Source organism: Akebia trifoliata, chromosome 16 (assembly GCF_017979445.1).
Source record: "Akebia trifoliata isolate Shusen 1 chromosome 16, ASM1797944v1, whole genome shotgun sequence".
Lineage (NCBI taxonomy): Eukaryota > Viridiplantae > Streptophyta > Magnoliopsida > Ranunculales > Lardizabalaceae > Akebia > Akebia trifoliata.
In genome coordinates this window covers 6,714,019-6,729,864 of record NC_141390.1, presented here as the reverse complement: position 1 = coordinate 6,729,864, position 15,846 = coordinate 6,714,019, and positions in this window count along the sequence as shown.

Genomic DNA, 15,846 nt, shown 5'->3' with positions numbered 1-15,846 from the left:
GTAGATTAGTGTTATTTGTCTTTTAGAGTCAATGTTCGGTTCCTAAACCATAATACTAGGTGGCGACTCCCAAACCTCAAAAATCAAAAACGGATCCGCACACCCCGCGGATCGATGGCGCTTTCAACACCCTAATTTGAACGGGTCCTTTCTCGAAAGGGCCTAAAAATACAAATTTTTCAATAAAAATTATCAACGGGCCTCAAAGGCCCCAATCCATCGAAATATGGTATTTTGATCGAATCAAGGCCCTTGAGACCTCATAATGATTTAGTGGGCCTATCAAAGGGATTTAACCTACCCTACACCTTCCCAACCTTCATCGCTCAGCTCTTGTATCAAGAAACACCCGATTTTCAATAAAATTCTTCAACGGACCTAAAAAGCCCGATTTGCCAACACTTGACATTTTGATCTAACCAATGATTTTAAAAACCTCAAAATAATGAATAAAATTAAAAAAATGAGGCTTGAGATGCCTACCTCCTCCTATACCCTCTACCGCTCCACTTCCAAATCCGAAAATACCCTAAGCTCACCTAAGGCCCATAAACCCTCAATCCTCAAAAATCAATCTCTCACCTTCCCCCCTAACCTAAACTTGATCCCACATCACCTAAAATCTAAAATCAACCTAAACCCTCATAACCATTTCCAAGGCAACTCCCAACCAATTCCTAAAACCCAAAATCTTTCCAAAAACCCAAGCCCAATGCCCCTAAGCCCAAACCCATATCCAATTCATATCTAACCCACAACCTTAACCCATAAATCACAACCCACATCAACCAATCATTCTTTTATCATCAAAAGGTGACACATGTCATCACCCCCTCTCACCTCTCTCATCAAAGCACCCATCCCATCACTTTTCTTTAAAAAATTAACTACCCACATCACATTTTCTCTAAAAAATCATATCAACCCACACCCTCCCCTAACTTATCTCATTACTCTCTCTAAACCTCCATTCTCTAAAATCAAACACCTCCAACCCAAACCTCCCCCTAACCTACCCTCATAATTTCCTAACCCCTATTCTCTCAAATCAAACACCTCCAACCCACACCTCCCCCTAACCTATCATCATCATACTTCCCCCTATTTTACCATCATCATTTCCTATAAACCCATCTCTACAACCTAAACCTACACACATCCTCTCAAATCAAATACTCATTCTCTCCCATCAATTAAATCTAAACCCCTAACCTCCACACATCTGGCCACATGTCACCATCTCCCTCACCCTCCCAATCACCCTTTTACACCGTCCATTCTCTTAAATCAAATACCACTCAATCAATCAATCACCCTCACCTATCATTTCACCTCACCAAACACTCTACCCAAATGGTTTGGGTAAGATCCAAATCATTTGGATCAAAACACAACCCATTTATCCTCATTACATAATTAGCCCTCTACCAATTCCTAATTTCATACCCCCAACCTTTAAAACATATGCCATTCTCTACTCTCCCCCACTTTACCCTATTATATCCCTAAAATAATCCCTCAACATCTTTAAATACCCCATTTCTCTTCCCAAAAATGGTTACCAACTCTCACTAAAAGAAAATCTTACCAATTCTCTTCCCAAGTCTCACAAAAAAATATTACATTCCACATAATTCTCTAATCATCTCTTCTCTACTCCTTCAATTATACAAAAAAGTAACATTTTCCTAAACTACTAACGACCTTAGAAGACATTAAAGAAGAAAAAAGAAAAGAAAGATTAAAGCTTCAAGGTGGGTGTAACAAAACACCCCCCTCTCTCTCTCTCTATCTCTCTCTCTACCTTCTCCTCCTCCCTCTTCTATTATCCCCTCATCTCTTTATTTTATTTTAGATGGACTTAGGATGAATGGTCCTCAAGGCAAATGTTTATAAGGATTATCCCCTTCAATAGGATGATCCTATAATAAAGCCAAAAACAAACCCCTACTTAGGGTACAAATGCACGACACATGGCACTTTGTTTTCTTTTTTTTTTTCATCAAAATGATCGAGGTTACCGCCACTTGACAGGGAGAAAAGGGTGCCTAACACCTTTCCTTTTCTCCAATCGAGCCACTTAACCCGATCTCGAGGTTGATTGGTACCTTATCCAACGTGAGTCACTAAAATACCAAAATGTCATTTTTTTCGAAAAATGTACATCGGGTGACCATTCACACTCACTTACAATATGAATGGTGGTGACTCCAAACCATAGTAGACGTGGAGATCGTAATCACGAAACCACGTATCTACAGTTGGCGACTCCATTGGGGACCTAGGCTCAGCCCTCGTGTCAACTCGGCCATTTTGAAAAAAAAAATATACAAAATGTTATTTGCAAACTAACATTGTATGTTGTTTGTTGTTTGTGTTTTATTTTATTACATGCTCATGTTGTAATATTTATTTACTTGCTTTTTTTTACTACTCACTTGTAAGGGGGTCGATGAAAAAAAATTTGCACGTGCACTTGGGAGCATAGCCTCATTGCACGACCACCCCACCCTCAATATATTTAGCCCCGAGGCCTAGTAGTTCTACAACTTGAGATTGTTATTTCAAGTGTAAGGGATAAACACATCAAATCCGATCACCAACCAACGACGTGTGTACTTCTGTATGCATCGAGGTTTGAAGATCGGGTAGCCGTGAAACCACCTACTAGCCGCATGCACGTGCCCAATTAGACAATGCTAGGACACAAGTTTTCAATTTTATATCGACCCTCGAAGCAACATTGTAAATGTTTAGTGTATTCAGGCCTCGAAGCCCAAGTTGTAAGCCCACAGTGGCAAGTTGTATAGGCTTAGGGGTATGTCTTTTCTTTGTTTATTCCCTTGGTAAGAGGGAAAAAACCAATTTTTTTTTATCATGCATATCATCAAAAAAACAAAAGAAAACAACAAAAAAAAAAAAGAAAAAATGAAAAATGTTTTTTTTTTAATTGGCCTAAGCAAAAAACCAGAGGCAATGTGCCTTATTTTGGGCTAACAAACTTTAAAAAATATATATATATTTCTAACCAAAATTCGTACTGGTCCGTATTTTAGGCATGGATGGGCATGAAATACACTCATCCGTACTTGAAATACGGATGTAAAAAAAAAAAAAAAAAAAATTTTTGCTCATTTTGTTTCCGACATCTGTCTTAACAATTTTTACTCTCGGATTTATTTTTCTTTTAACGTTTAAGACTTAAAAATGCTTAAATGGATCATTTTTTATATATTAAACTTAGGGCCTACTCCTCACCGCCTTTCTTTGTTTGATCAAAGCAGAACTCGCATGCATTCTATCGATCAAAGTTGACCCCACCTAACATGGTACACTATCAACCTCGCCTACAATCAAATCCATTACCGTCCATCACCAAGCATCAAAAATTGGTCCACGACCCATATCCATCAAATGGGTCAACCACCCATATCCGTTTAAATGGGTCCATGACCCATACCCACTTCTAATTGGGTCTGTGACCCATATCCAATTCCAAATGGGTCCATGACCCATATCCATTTCAACTGGGTCCACGACCTAGATCCGCTACAATTGGATTTACAACCCAGATCCATTTCAATTGGGTCCACGACCCAGATCCATTTCAACGGGGTTCACGACCCATATCTACTCCAACTGGGTTCATGATCCAGATCCATTTCAACTGGGTCCACGACCCAGATCCACTACAACTGGGTTCATGACCCAGATTCATTTCAACTGGGTTCACGACCCATATCACTACAACTAGGTCCACGACCCAGATCCACTTTCAAATGGGTCCATGACCCATATCCATTTCAATTGGGTCCTCGACCCAGATCCACTACAACTGGATCCACGACCCAGATCCATTTCAGCTGGGTTCACAACCCAGATCCATTACAAATCGAGTCCACGACCCATATCGAACCAAGTCCATGATCCATATATGATCTAACAAGGCTGACGACTGATCAATCAACTCAAATTAATTCAATCATTTTAAAACAAAAAAAAAATAATAAAAAATAAAGATTTAAAAGTGCCAATTGCAGTTCTTGATCAAAGTCGGTGCCTAAAAAAACCTTGCCCTATTGATACGAGGGGGATAGACTACGTCTATTCAAGGAAATGAGGTGATTTAAAAATGTCATTGTGCGCCACCTCTTCCTTGGAGATCTGACTTGATTTCATAGAATTGGGTTGAGGACTAATAAAAAAAATGTCTTTTCAACTCGACTTGTTTGCAGCAATCCACTTTTCCAAAATGTTATACCGACTCCGTGTCGATGCCAGCCCCGTGCTAATGTAATTCTTTTTTTCAATGTTATACCGACTCCGTGTCATTGCCAACTCTGTGCTGATGCCAACTCCGTGTTGATGCCGACTCTATGTCGATGCCAGCTCCGTGTTGATGCTGACTCCGTGCTGAGATAATTTTTTTTTCAAAAAAATATTTTACTGACTCCGTGTCGATGCCAGCTCCGTGCTGATGCCAATTCCGCGTTGATGCCAACTCTATGTTGATGCCAACTCCGTGTCGATACTAGCTCTGTGCTGAGATAATTCTTTTTTTCAAATATATATAATATATATATATATATATATATAATATATATATATATATATATATATATATATATATATATTTTATTGACTCTGTGTCGATGCCAGCTTCGCACTGATTCTTTTTTTCAAAATATTTTATCGACTTCGTGTCGATGCGAGCTCCGTGCTGATGCGAGCTCCGTGCTGATGCCAACTTCATGCTGATGCCAACTCCGTGCTGATGCCAACTCCGTGTCGATGCCAACTTCGGGCTAAGATAATTCTTTTTTTCAAAAAAATATTTTTTCGACTTCGTGTCGATACCAGCTCCATGTTGATGAAATTCCCTTTTTCAAAATGTTTCCGACTCTGTGTCGATGCCAACTCCTTGCTGATGCCAACTTCGTGTTGATGCCAGTTTTGTGCTGATGTAATTATTTTCAAAAATACGTAATCCAGCTCCGCGCTGATGCCAACTCTGTGTTGATGCCGGCTCCGCGCCAAGAAACCATTTATTTTAAAACTCGTTTACCTTATAATAAATAACTTGACTTGACCTAATAAAAACATCATGCATCTTTATTTTAGTAAACAAAATAATAACGCTTGGTCTTCTGTACCCACAGATGACCAAACGAAAGAAATATAAGCAGCCAGAGGTACCTCCGTATTTTCTCAAATCTTCCACCATCATCATAAGACTTCTGAAGCTCCCCTACCTACAGTGGCTGAAATGTCAGATGTTGATCCCAGAATAGCAACATTATTGAAAATGATTGAGAGGCAAGAAAAAGATACTGAGTGTCGTGTTAGCCAATGCCAGCATCATACAAGCCTAGACAATGCAACACCCTGCATTAGGGTCAAATCAGGATCTACCCGAGCAACCTCCGCATGGACCATAGACCACCATGCCTCCCGTAGTGCTAGAATACCAAGGGCCCCTACTCTATATTTCACAAAATCGACCACCCCCTGTGGTCATTCCTGATGACGAATGCGAATATAGGGCCACAAAGGCCAAAAGTGCCACTGATGAAAATTAACTCAACAAATCGAGTCTCTGTAGGAAGAGATGAGAAGAATGAAAGGCCTAAATACTATGAGTGGAACTCGGTTCAAAGACCTCTGTTTCTACCTCAATGCTCAATTACCGGCCAAGTTCAAGTGTTCGGAATTCGAAAAATATAATGGAGTGGGGTGCCCACTGTTATATTTGAAATTATACTGTGGATCCATGTGCCAATATGGCGAGGATGACAGACTGTTGGTACAAATTTTTCAGAGGAGTTTGACAGGACCGACACTCCAATGGTTCTCCGGATTAGACCACACACTCATTAAGAGTTGGCAAGACCTGACAGAAATGTTCTGGCACAATTACCGATTCAATATGGATGTTGGTCTAGATCGGAATGACATGGCGAAGATGACAAGGAAATAAAGAGAAATGGTGAAAGAGTATGCACAGAGGTGGCGAGAGTCTGCCTCACAAGTAAGGCCCACAATGACCGAACAGGAGATGAACACCACGTTTATCTCGACACTAGGGCACGCCTTCTATACTCACCTGGTAGGGCACACTACAGGCACATTCTCAAATCTAGTACAAGTAGCTGACCGGGTCGAGGACGGGATCCGAACTGGTCTGATATTCGATTTTACAAGCTTAAGGGCAGCAGTAGGGATCCCCTCTCAGAGAAAACCAATACTAGTAGCAAAGAAAAGAGAAGAGACACAGGTTAACAATGTACAACCAAGCCGACCACTCTTTATACCGGTACCAGTACTGAAAGCACAAGCTCCGTCAACTTCATGGACCTCAATGGCTCCACCAGTCTGGAATCCCGTACCTCAGAACTAGTTCAGGGCAAATCCTCCACCAGTGGCACCACAGTATGGGCAAAGTCAACAAGCGCGGCCTAACATAGTTAACAGAATGTTTACTCGGTTGCCAATGGCGCTATCAGAATTACTCCTGATCTTGCTCAAGGGAGAGTACCTCACGAAACGACCACCAAACCCAGAAGTCGAAAAAAGACCAGGGTACAATCCGAGCTTATTTTGTGAATTTCACATGGGTGCTCCGGGACACTCTACAAATCAGTGCTGGCAGCTCAAGTACCAGGTGCAGAATCTGATAGACAAGAAGGCACTCATACTAGATGGACCAGCAAATCCCAACCAACATCAAAACATCAACCAAAACCCCTTACCTACTCACAATGGAGGGGAAGCGGGCATAGAGTAAATGTTATTCTCAGAGAACTTGATTTCAACCCGTTAATGTTGATAGCGTCGGTCTGGTTGAAGGTTAGAATTCATTTAACTCAGGGATCAGAAGCACCAACAGTCAGCACAGTCAACCATTACACGACAACTCCACATCGAAATACACGACCGCCACTCAGATTGGCTAACCTCACCATCCATCCCACTCCTCAAAGTCCCGATACTACTATCCGACCACCTCTCATCATACCCTATACATCGCCAAGTCACCAAAAGACAACTCGACCCCCCTTTCATATACCATACACCCCATCCTCACGTCCACCACTTGTCATTCCATACAATCCACTAACTCCTCAAGTAGCTCATCCTATCACCACCACCCCTCATTCTTAGTGTAAAACCTGATCCACCTTTAATGACCGTACGTTCACCAAAACCATTCCCATATAGCTCTAACCAAGCCGTCCCCTGGAGCTACGAGACAACCATCACCACGTCAGCAGGGGTCGAGACAATGAAGAGGGCAATGGTGGCCGACATTGGTCACATGACAAAAGTAGGAAGATGTCAGAAAATACCAATAAAAGGGATTAACATCAGGGAAGAGGCGAAAGAAACAACAAAAGGAAAAGAAGATGAAAAGAAAATGAAAGAAAAAGGGAAGGGCAAGATGAATGAAGACGATGAAGAAAAAGAAAAGGCGAAAGTGATATATAAAGAAGCAGCAAACTTCATTAAGCTCATTCGCAAAAGTGAGCATAATTTCGTAGACCAACTAAACAAGCAGCCAGCTCAGATCAGTATTCTGGGTCTTCTACAGAAATCAGAAGAACATCAAGAAGTACTATTGAGAGTCTTGGGAAAATCGCATGTACTTGCAACCACTTCGCCGGCACAATTGGAACAAGTAGTGGGTCAGATCATGGCCCCCAACCCCATTATCTTCACAGAGAGTGAGTTCATGCCAAAGGGGCAGAAGCACATTGAGCTACTAAATATCAAGGTCATATGCAAGGGCATGATAGTTGCCAGGGTATTAATTGATAATGGCTCAGCTCTTAACGTCTGTCCTCTTGAAACCTTCCACAAACTCAACGCCGACTGGTCGCATGTCAAACCCAACAACAAGGTTGTCCGAGGTTTCGACAGTTCAAGAAGGGACTCTTTGAGAGAAGTGGATTTACTGATCACAATAGACTCATGTACGTTCGAGGTAACGTTTGAAGTCATAGAAATACCGACGACCTTTAACTTACTACTAGACAGGCCGAGGATCCATATTGCCGGGGCAGTACCTTCCTCTTTGCACCAAAGAATCAAATTTATCATGGGAAAGATGATGATATCAGTATTAGCAGAAAACCTGATTCCGGCTGGGAGAGCTCTGGATGTGTCGTTTATTGATATCGAAATGACAAAAGATAAAGCACTCCACCATTCATATCAATTCGCTACTGTCAATCACGTTGAGAAGGAAAAAGAGAAGGTGAAAGCGGAACTATCAAGGGCAAATCTGATGGTTGGGCAAGTTCTGAAGAAAGCAGATTGTCGACCTAAACAAGGGTTAGGACTGAGAAGAGAAGGGAAAGTTACGCTGGTCGAAGCAAGAAAGCACACTCCTTATTTCGATATGGGATTTAGGCCTACGAAAAAGGACGTAACAGAAATGAACTACAAGAAAAAGGAGCTTCGACTAGCGAGAAAGCAAAATCGTGAACCAAATGTCTGGAATCTGGGCAGAGTTCCGCATATCAATTTCAACTTTCCAAAATCACAGACTAGACCCGATAGCTTATCAGAACCACTGCCAACAAAACCAGTAAAAAAGTCAAAGACGGTAAATTTCAAACCTATGCACGCTCAAGAAGACTCAGTCGTTGAGTCCCAATCATCCTTCATAGAAGGTATTGATGTTTTATTCAATGGGGATTCCGACGAAAATCTATCAGAAAAAATTCGAGAGCCCACAAAAAAGGAAGCAATTGAGAGTAAGGCAAAATAATTACCTTTCCCTACTGGTATCGACTGGGCATCAGTCATCATCCCATCAGGTTTGGGAGGAACTGTGCCCGACTCTAACAAAGATCAATTAGAGATAATGGTCATCTCTGAACCACCGACCAAACCACCCACCAAATCAATTTCTCATCTCATTCGCCCCTTCAGAGAAGGGGAAGTTCTAAACAATTGGGAGGAATTCCCATTAACCCTTGAGGCTACAAAGGCCTAAAAAAAATGTCGTTAAACGAATCTAGTTTGCCTGAGGATCATAACGAGCCCTCTTCCTCGGGTAAAGACTGTTTTGAGGGCTCCCTATCTTTATTAATGAATTTGCATAATTGTTCTTCTTATTTCAGGTATCTAAAAAATAATAAAAAAGTAAATATTTCTCAAAAAGTAAAAAAATCAAAAATTTCTCAAAAGGCAAAAAAATCAAAAATCTTTCAAAACTACAAAAAATAGATATTTTTCAAAAATCAAAAAAAGAGTTTTCAAGGGATCTGTCTCAATCAAATGAGTATCTAGATAAAATAGAATTTGAAAAGGACAAGTATGATTTCGATCTTGAACTTGACTTCGACTACATGGGGATCGAAGAAGAAACTGAGGACGAAGTGGAATACCCACCCAAAGAAATCAAAGACCTGGTAGAATGTCACGAGAGAGGTGTTCAACCAAACATCGAGGATACAGATTCAATCAATCTTAGTACCGAAGAAGACCCGTGAATTGTCAAGATTGGAGTCTTATTAACGTCACAGTAGAAAGAAAAAATGGTCGAACTTTTACGAAAGTATCAGGACGTCTTTTATAGAGATATGCCAGGGTTAGATACAGATCTTGTTGTACACAAACTACCAATTGCCTCCGGAAGCTAATCGATCAAGCATAAATTGAGAAGGCTAAAACCAGAATGGACCCTCAAGATCAAAGATGAGGTCATGAAGCAGTTCGAAGCAGGGTTTCTTCCAGTATCTACGTACCTTGAGTGGTTGGCTAATGTCGTCTCAGTACCCAAGAAAGATGGAAAGGTACGCAAGTGTGTTGACTATCGAGACTTGAACAAGGCCAGTCATAAAGATGATTTTTCACTCCCACACATCGACACTCTAGTCGATAGTACAGCAGGACACGGCATGTTCTCGTTCATAGACGACTTCTCAGGCTATAACCAGATAAAAATGGTAGAAGAAGACCAAGAAAAGATTGCATTTATCACACCATGGGGTATTTTCCACTACAAAGTCATGCCATGTGGGCTGAAGAACGTAGGGACGACTTACCAACGGGCCATGACTGCATTATTCCACGATATGATCCACAAGGAAATGGAGGTCTACGAAGATGACATGATTGCTAAATCCAGCATAGAAAAAGATCATCTAGTAAATCTCAAGAAACTGTTCGACAGGCTAAGGAAGTACAACTTAAGGCTCAACCTAGCAAAGTGTGTATTTGGGGCAATATCGGGCAAGCTATTGGGGTTCATCGTCAGAAGAAAAGGTATCGAGATAGATCCAGCAAAAACCAAGTACATCATCGAGATGAGGGCACCCGTTTCAGAGAGAGATGTTCGGGCATTTTTGGGGAGAATACAGTATATCAGTCGATTTATTGCTCAGCTCACATCTATCTGTGAGTTAGTCTTCAAGCTACTGAGGAAGGACACATCAAAGAAGTGGAACAAGGACTGTTAGGAAGCGTTCGATAAAATCAAGTAATATTTGCTCAATCTACCAGTCCTAGTCCCTCCAACTCCAGGATGACCCCTACTGATGTACATCTCAGTGTAAGAAACGTCAATGGGGTGTGTGCTAGGACAACACGATGAATCAGGACGAAAAGAACAGGCCATCTATTATCTCAGCAAGAAATTTATCGAGTATGAGGTAAAATATTCGACACTTGAGAAGACTTGCTGTGCATTAGTCTAGGCATCTCAATGAGTACGTTACTATTTGCTTAGTTACTCAACTATGCTTATTTCCAGAATGGACCCCTTGAAATACCTATTCGAGAAACTAGCATTAACAAGCCGCACAGCGAAATGGCAACTGTTATTATCCGAGTTTGACATCACTTATGTCACTCAAAAGGCCATCAAAGGGCAAGTCATCGCAGACCACCTAGCCGAGCACCCACTGCCTGATTACGAGCCATTAAATACAAACTTCCCCGATGAAGCCATACTATTCACGGAGATTGAGAACGATAATGACGAAGCAGGTTGGAAAATGTACTTCGATGGAGCAGCAAATCAGAAAGGAAACGGAATAGGGGCAGTCTTAATCAAATCGGATGGATCCCACGTACCAATTGCAATCAGATTGAAATTTCAATGTTCTAACAACGAGACTGAATACGAAGCATGAATAGTAGGGTTGAAAGCAACACTGGATCTCGAGGTAGATGAGATCGATGTTTTCAGAGATTCAAGCTTAGTAGTCTATCAGACGATTGGAGAATGGAAGACCCAATAACAGAGATTGGTCCCTTATAACGATAACAGCACCAATGATCTTGCGACTTGGTCCGGACCTCCAAGTCTTGTTAGTCGTTGGAAGACTCGAGAGGGGAATCTAGGTCGGATATTCGAAAAAAAATAGTACTTGAAATGTAGAGTAGTCGATCTCACTGCTCAACTTGAGTTGTCGAACCACGAATAGTCGTCAGCAAACTCGATAGGGGAATCTAGATCTATTACTCAAGAAAGAGTGCCACTACAAGAGTAGAGTCCCCGATCTCGCAGCTCAACTTGAGCCACCAAGCCACAAAGATACAGAGACTCTCAGTAAGAACTGTAATGTATAACTCCAAAAAAATACAAGCATAGTCTGAAAGGGCATAGTGAAAATCTGAAAGGGCTCTATGAGTAAAAGAATCAGACTATGACAAGATCAAAGCCACGGGCACGATGAAAATCCCAAAAAGGATGTCGATGCACAAAAAAGTAGAAATTGGATCTGGTGAAAATCGTAATTGGCTCTAGGGGCAATAAAGGTAAACAAAAAAATTTAAAAAAAATAAATAAAAAATAAAAAACTCTTGGCGCGCAAGAAAATAAACTGTAAACGGCGAAATCCCTCCAAAATCCCCAAGACCCAAACAAAAAATAGTCTTCCAATACCAGGGCAGTGAGGATGACTCTAAAATAACCAAAAGAGCAATTGACGTTTATATCCTCTGTGGTTGGCAAAAATACCAAGATTGTCACAACCAAAGATTTTACAAACTCTGAATTTATCATACTCATTTGATAAAGACATTTCATAAAATTTCAAAAAAAAAAACTACTATTTTGGCTAATGATAAAAAATCTAAGACTTATTCAAACTTCAAGTTTTCAAAGCATTAGATACACCTGAGGCCCGATAAGTAAAAAACCTATTTTCTTTTCAAAAGTTTCACATTAACATTTTTTGCTAACAAAAAGAAAATACAAAATATATGGTACTAATCACACGTCTCGATGAGAAATGAATCAAGTCTCTCTTCCAAAGCATGAATTCGAATAGCTTGCCCTATCATCACCATATTGGCGTCTAAAGCATCACGACTCACTAAGCGTAGTAGGAAACTACAATGGAGCCCTTCAAGTGATGACAGCAGTATTCCAAGGCCCTTCACCTCTTATTCCGACTCAAGAAAGTTTTTTTGAAAAGTATTGTAAATAACACTCCAAGGGAATCTGGGTGGTTGTCGATGTGTCCTTGGACCATGTACGTCCTAGTCCGATATAGAGATGCCGAAGAAGGCCATCTGGCTGTGTAATCCAAGAAATGCCGGATGGTTACTCCAAGGTTGTATGGATTGAACATGTCAAAGGGGATGACGAAGTAGTTCACACTATATATAGATCGCTGGTTAAACTCTGACATTGGATTTGGAGCAAAGCGATGGGTTGCTACCTTAGATCGACAGTACGAACGCCTTGCAAGTGTTATGGCTAGTAACATGCCGGCTGGAGATATTGGTGTGACAACAAATCAAGAAAAGCGAAAGAGTATGTTGAAGCTAGCTGAGAGAATGGTGATGAGTTTTTGTTCTGGTGTGAGTGCTTCTACTGCTCATACATGGACCATATTATCAGGAAGTGAAGCTGAAGATATGAGGGTCATGACCAGAAAGAGCATAGACGACCCAGGCCAACCTCCTGGTATTGTGCTAAGTGCAGCCATTTCTTTCTAGCTTCCTGTTCCACCAAAGAGAGTCTCTAATTTCCTTCGAAATGAGAATTTTCGTGATGAGCGGGATATCCTTTCTAATGATGGTGTTGTTCAATAGCCAAGATCCTGGTAACTGCGTATCTCTACTGCGAGTAAATACTCCAAATTCCAACCAGAACAACATGTTGATATTGCGAAAGAGTATCATTGATACAACAGGCTCTTTCGTAGTTTATGCTTCTGTTGATATGAATGTGGTTCTAAATGGGGGCGACTCAGACTGTGTAGCCCTCCTGCCTTCAGATCTTGGTTGATTCGATTTCAACAACAAAACTCCCTCTTGGATCTGTGGCAACTGTTAACAACCTTATCGCTTGTACTGTTGAAAAGATCAAAGGCGTCATTACAAGGGACAATGCATGAATTGGCAGAATTAACTTATGGTAAAAATAAAGTAAGATCAACAAAAGAAGATAATGAAAAATGGATTTTAGATTGTAGAAGAAAGAAAGTAAAGAAGTCAAGAATGCACTTTACATTTAAAAAAAACAAAAAACAAAAAACAAAAAAACAAAAAAAATCAAAAATCAAAAATCAAAAATCAAAAATCGAGAATCAAGAAAATACAAAAAAAATCAAAAATCAAGAAAATGCAAAAAATACAAAAAAAAATCAAAAAATCTCAAAAATCCCTTCGAGTTGTACTCAATTTCGATTTGTTAAAACGCGACTGAAGAAATATCTGAATTTCTAAACTCATCAAAATTTCATCAAATCCAAGATCTCACTCGAGCTCCGCGCCATCGAGATCAAGGAATTAATAAGACAAAACTCTGTCAGACCCCGTACTTGAGTAGCCATCTTCTACAAAAATCTTCAATACAATCGGTAATTTAAGATCGCGTTTTTACAGAATTTTTCTGATCCGTACAAATAGGGGTTTAGTCTATTCTTTGCATGTAATTCCTGCAAAGAAGGACAGCTGTAAATACTCCAATTTTAACGGGCCCCTACTTGAAAGGACCCAAAAATACAGATTTTTCAAAAAAAATTACCAACGGGCCTCACAGGCCCAAATCAATGAAAATATGGCATTTTGATCGAAACGAGGCCCCTGAGACCTCCTAATGGTTTAGTGGGCCTATCAAAGGGATTTAACCTACCCTACACCTTTCCAACCTTCATTGCTCTGCTCTTGTATCCAAAAACACCCGATTTTCAATAAAATTCACCGATAGGCCTAAAAAACTCGATTTGCCAACACGTGACATTTTGATAAAACCAATGATTTTAAAAATCTCAAAAAAATGAATAAAATTAAAAAAATGAGACTTGGGATGCCTACCACCTCCTATACCCTCCACCGCTCCACTTCCAAATCCAAAAATATCCTAAGCTCACCTAAGGCCCATAAACCCTCAATCTTCCAAAATCAATCTCTCACCTTCCCCACTAACCTAAACTTGATCCCACATCACCTAAAATCAAAAGCCAACCTAAACCCTTATAACCATTTTCAAGGCAACTCCCAACCAATTCCTAAAATCCAAAATCTTTCCTAAAACCCAAGCCCAATGCTCCTAAGCCCAAATCCATATCCAATTCATATCTAACCCACAACCTTAACCCATAAACCACAACCCACATCAATCAATCACTCTTTTATCATCAAAAGGTAACACATGTCATCACCCCCTTTCACCTCCCTCATCAAAGCACCCATCCAATCACTTTTCTTTAAAAAATTAACTACCCACATCACATTTTCTCTAAAAAATCACATCAACCCACACCCTCCCCTAACCTATCCTCATTACTCCCTATAAACTTTCATTATCTTAAATCAAACACCTTAAACCCATACCTCCCCCTAACCTACCCTCATAATTTCCTAACCCCTATTCTCTCAAATCAAACACCTCCAACTCACACCTCCCCCTAACCTATCATCATATTTTCCTATAAACCCATCTCTACAACCTAAACCTACACCCATCCTATCAAATCAAATACTCATTCTCTCCTATCAATTAAATCTAAACCCCTAACCTCCACACATCTGGCCACATGTCACCATCTCCCTCACCCTCCCAACCACCCTCTTACACCCTCCATTCTTTTAAACCAAGCACCACTCAATCAATCAACCACTCTCTTAAACACCTATCATCTCACCTCACCAAATACTCCACCCAAATGGTTTGGTTAAGATCCAAACCATTTGGATCAAAACACAATCCATTTACCCTCATTACATAATTACCCCTCTCTCAACTCCTAATTTCATACCCCCCATCTTTAAAACATATCCCTTTCTCTACTCTCCCCCACTTTACCCCATTATATCCCTAAAATAATCCTTCAACATCTATAAATACCTCATTCTCTTCCCAAAAATGATTACCAACTCTCACTAAAAAAAATCTTACCTAGTATTACCAATTCTCCTCCAAAGTCTCACAAAAAAATATTACATTCCACTTAATTCTCTCATCATCTCTTCTCTACTCCTTCAATTATACAAAAAAGTAATATTTTCCTAAACTACTAATGACCTTAGAAGACATTGAAGAAGAATAAGAAAAGAAAGATTGAAGCTTCAAGATGGGTGCAACAAAACACCCCTCTCTCTCTCTACCCTCTCCTCCTCCCTCCTCTATTATCCCCTCTTCTCTTTATTTTATTTTTGATGGACTTAGGATGAATGGTCCTCAAGGCAAAGGTTTATAAGGATCATCCCCTTCAAAGGGATGATCCTATAATAAAGCCAAAAACAAACCCCTACTTAGGGTACAAATGCACGTCACGTGGCACTTTGTTTTCTTTCTTTTTTTCATCAAAATGATCGAGTTGTGTTGAGGTTACCACCACTTGGCGAGGAGAAAAGGGTTCCTAACACCTTTCTTTTTCT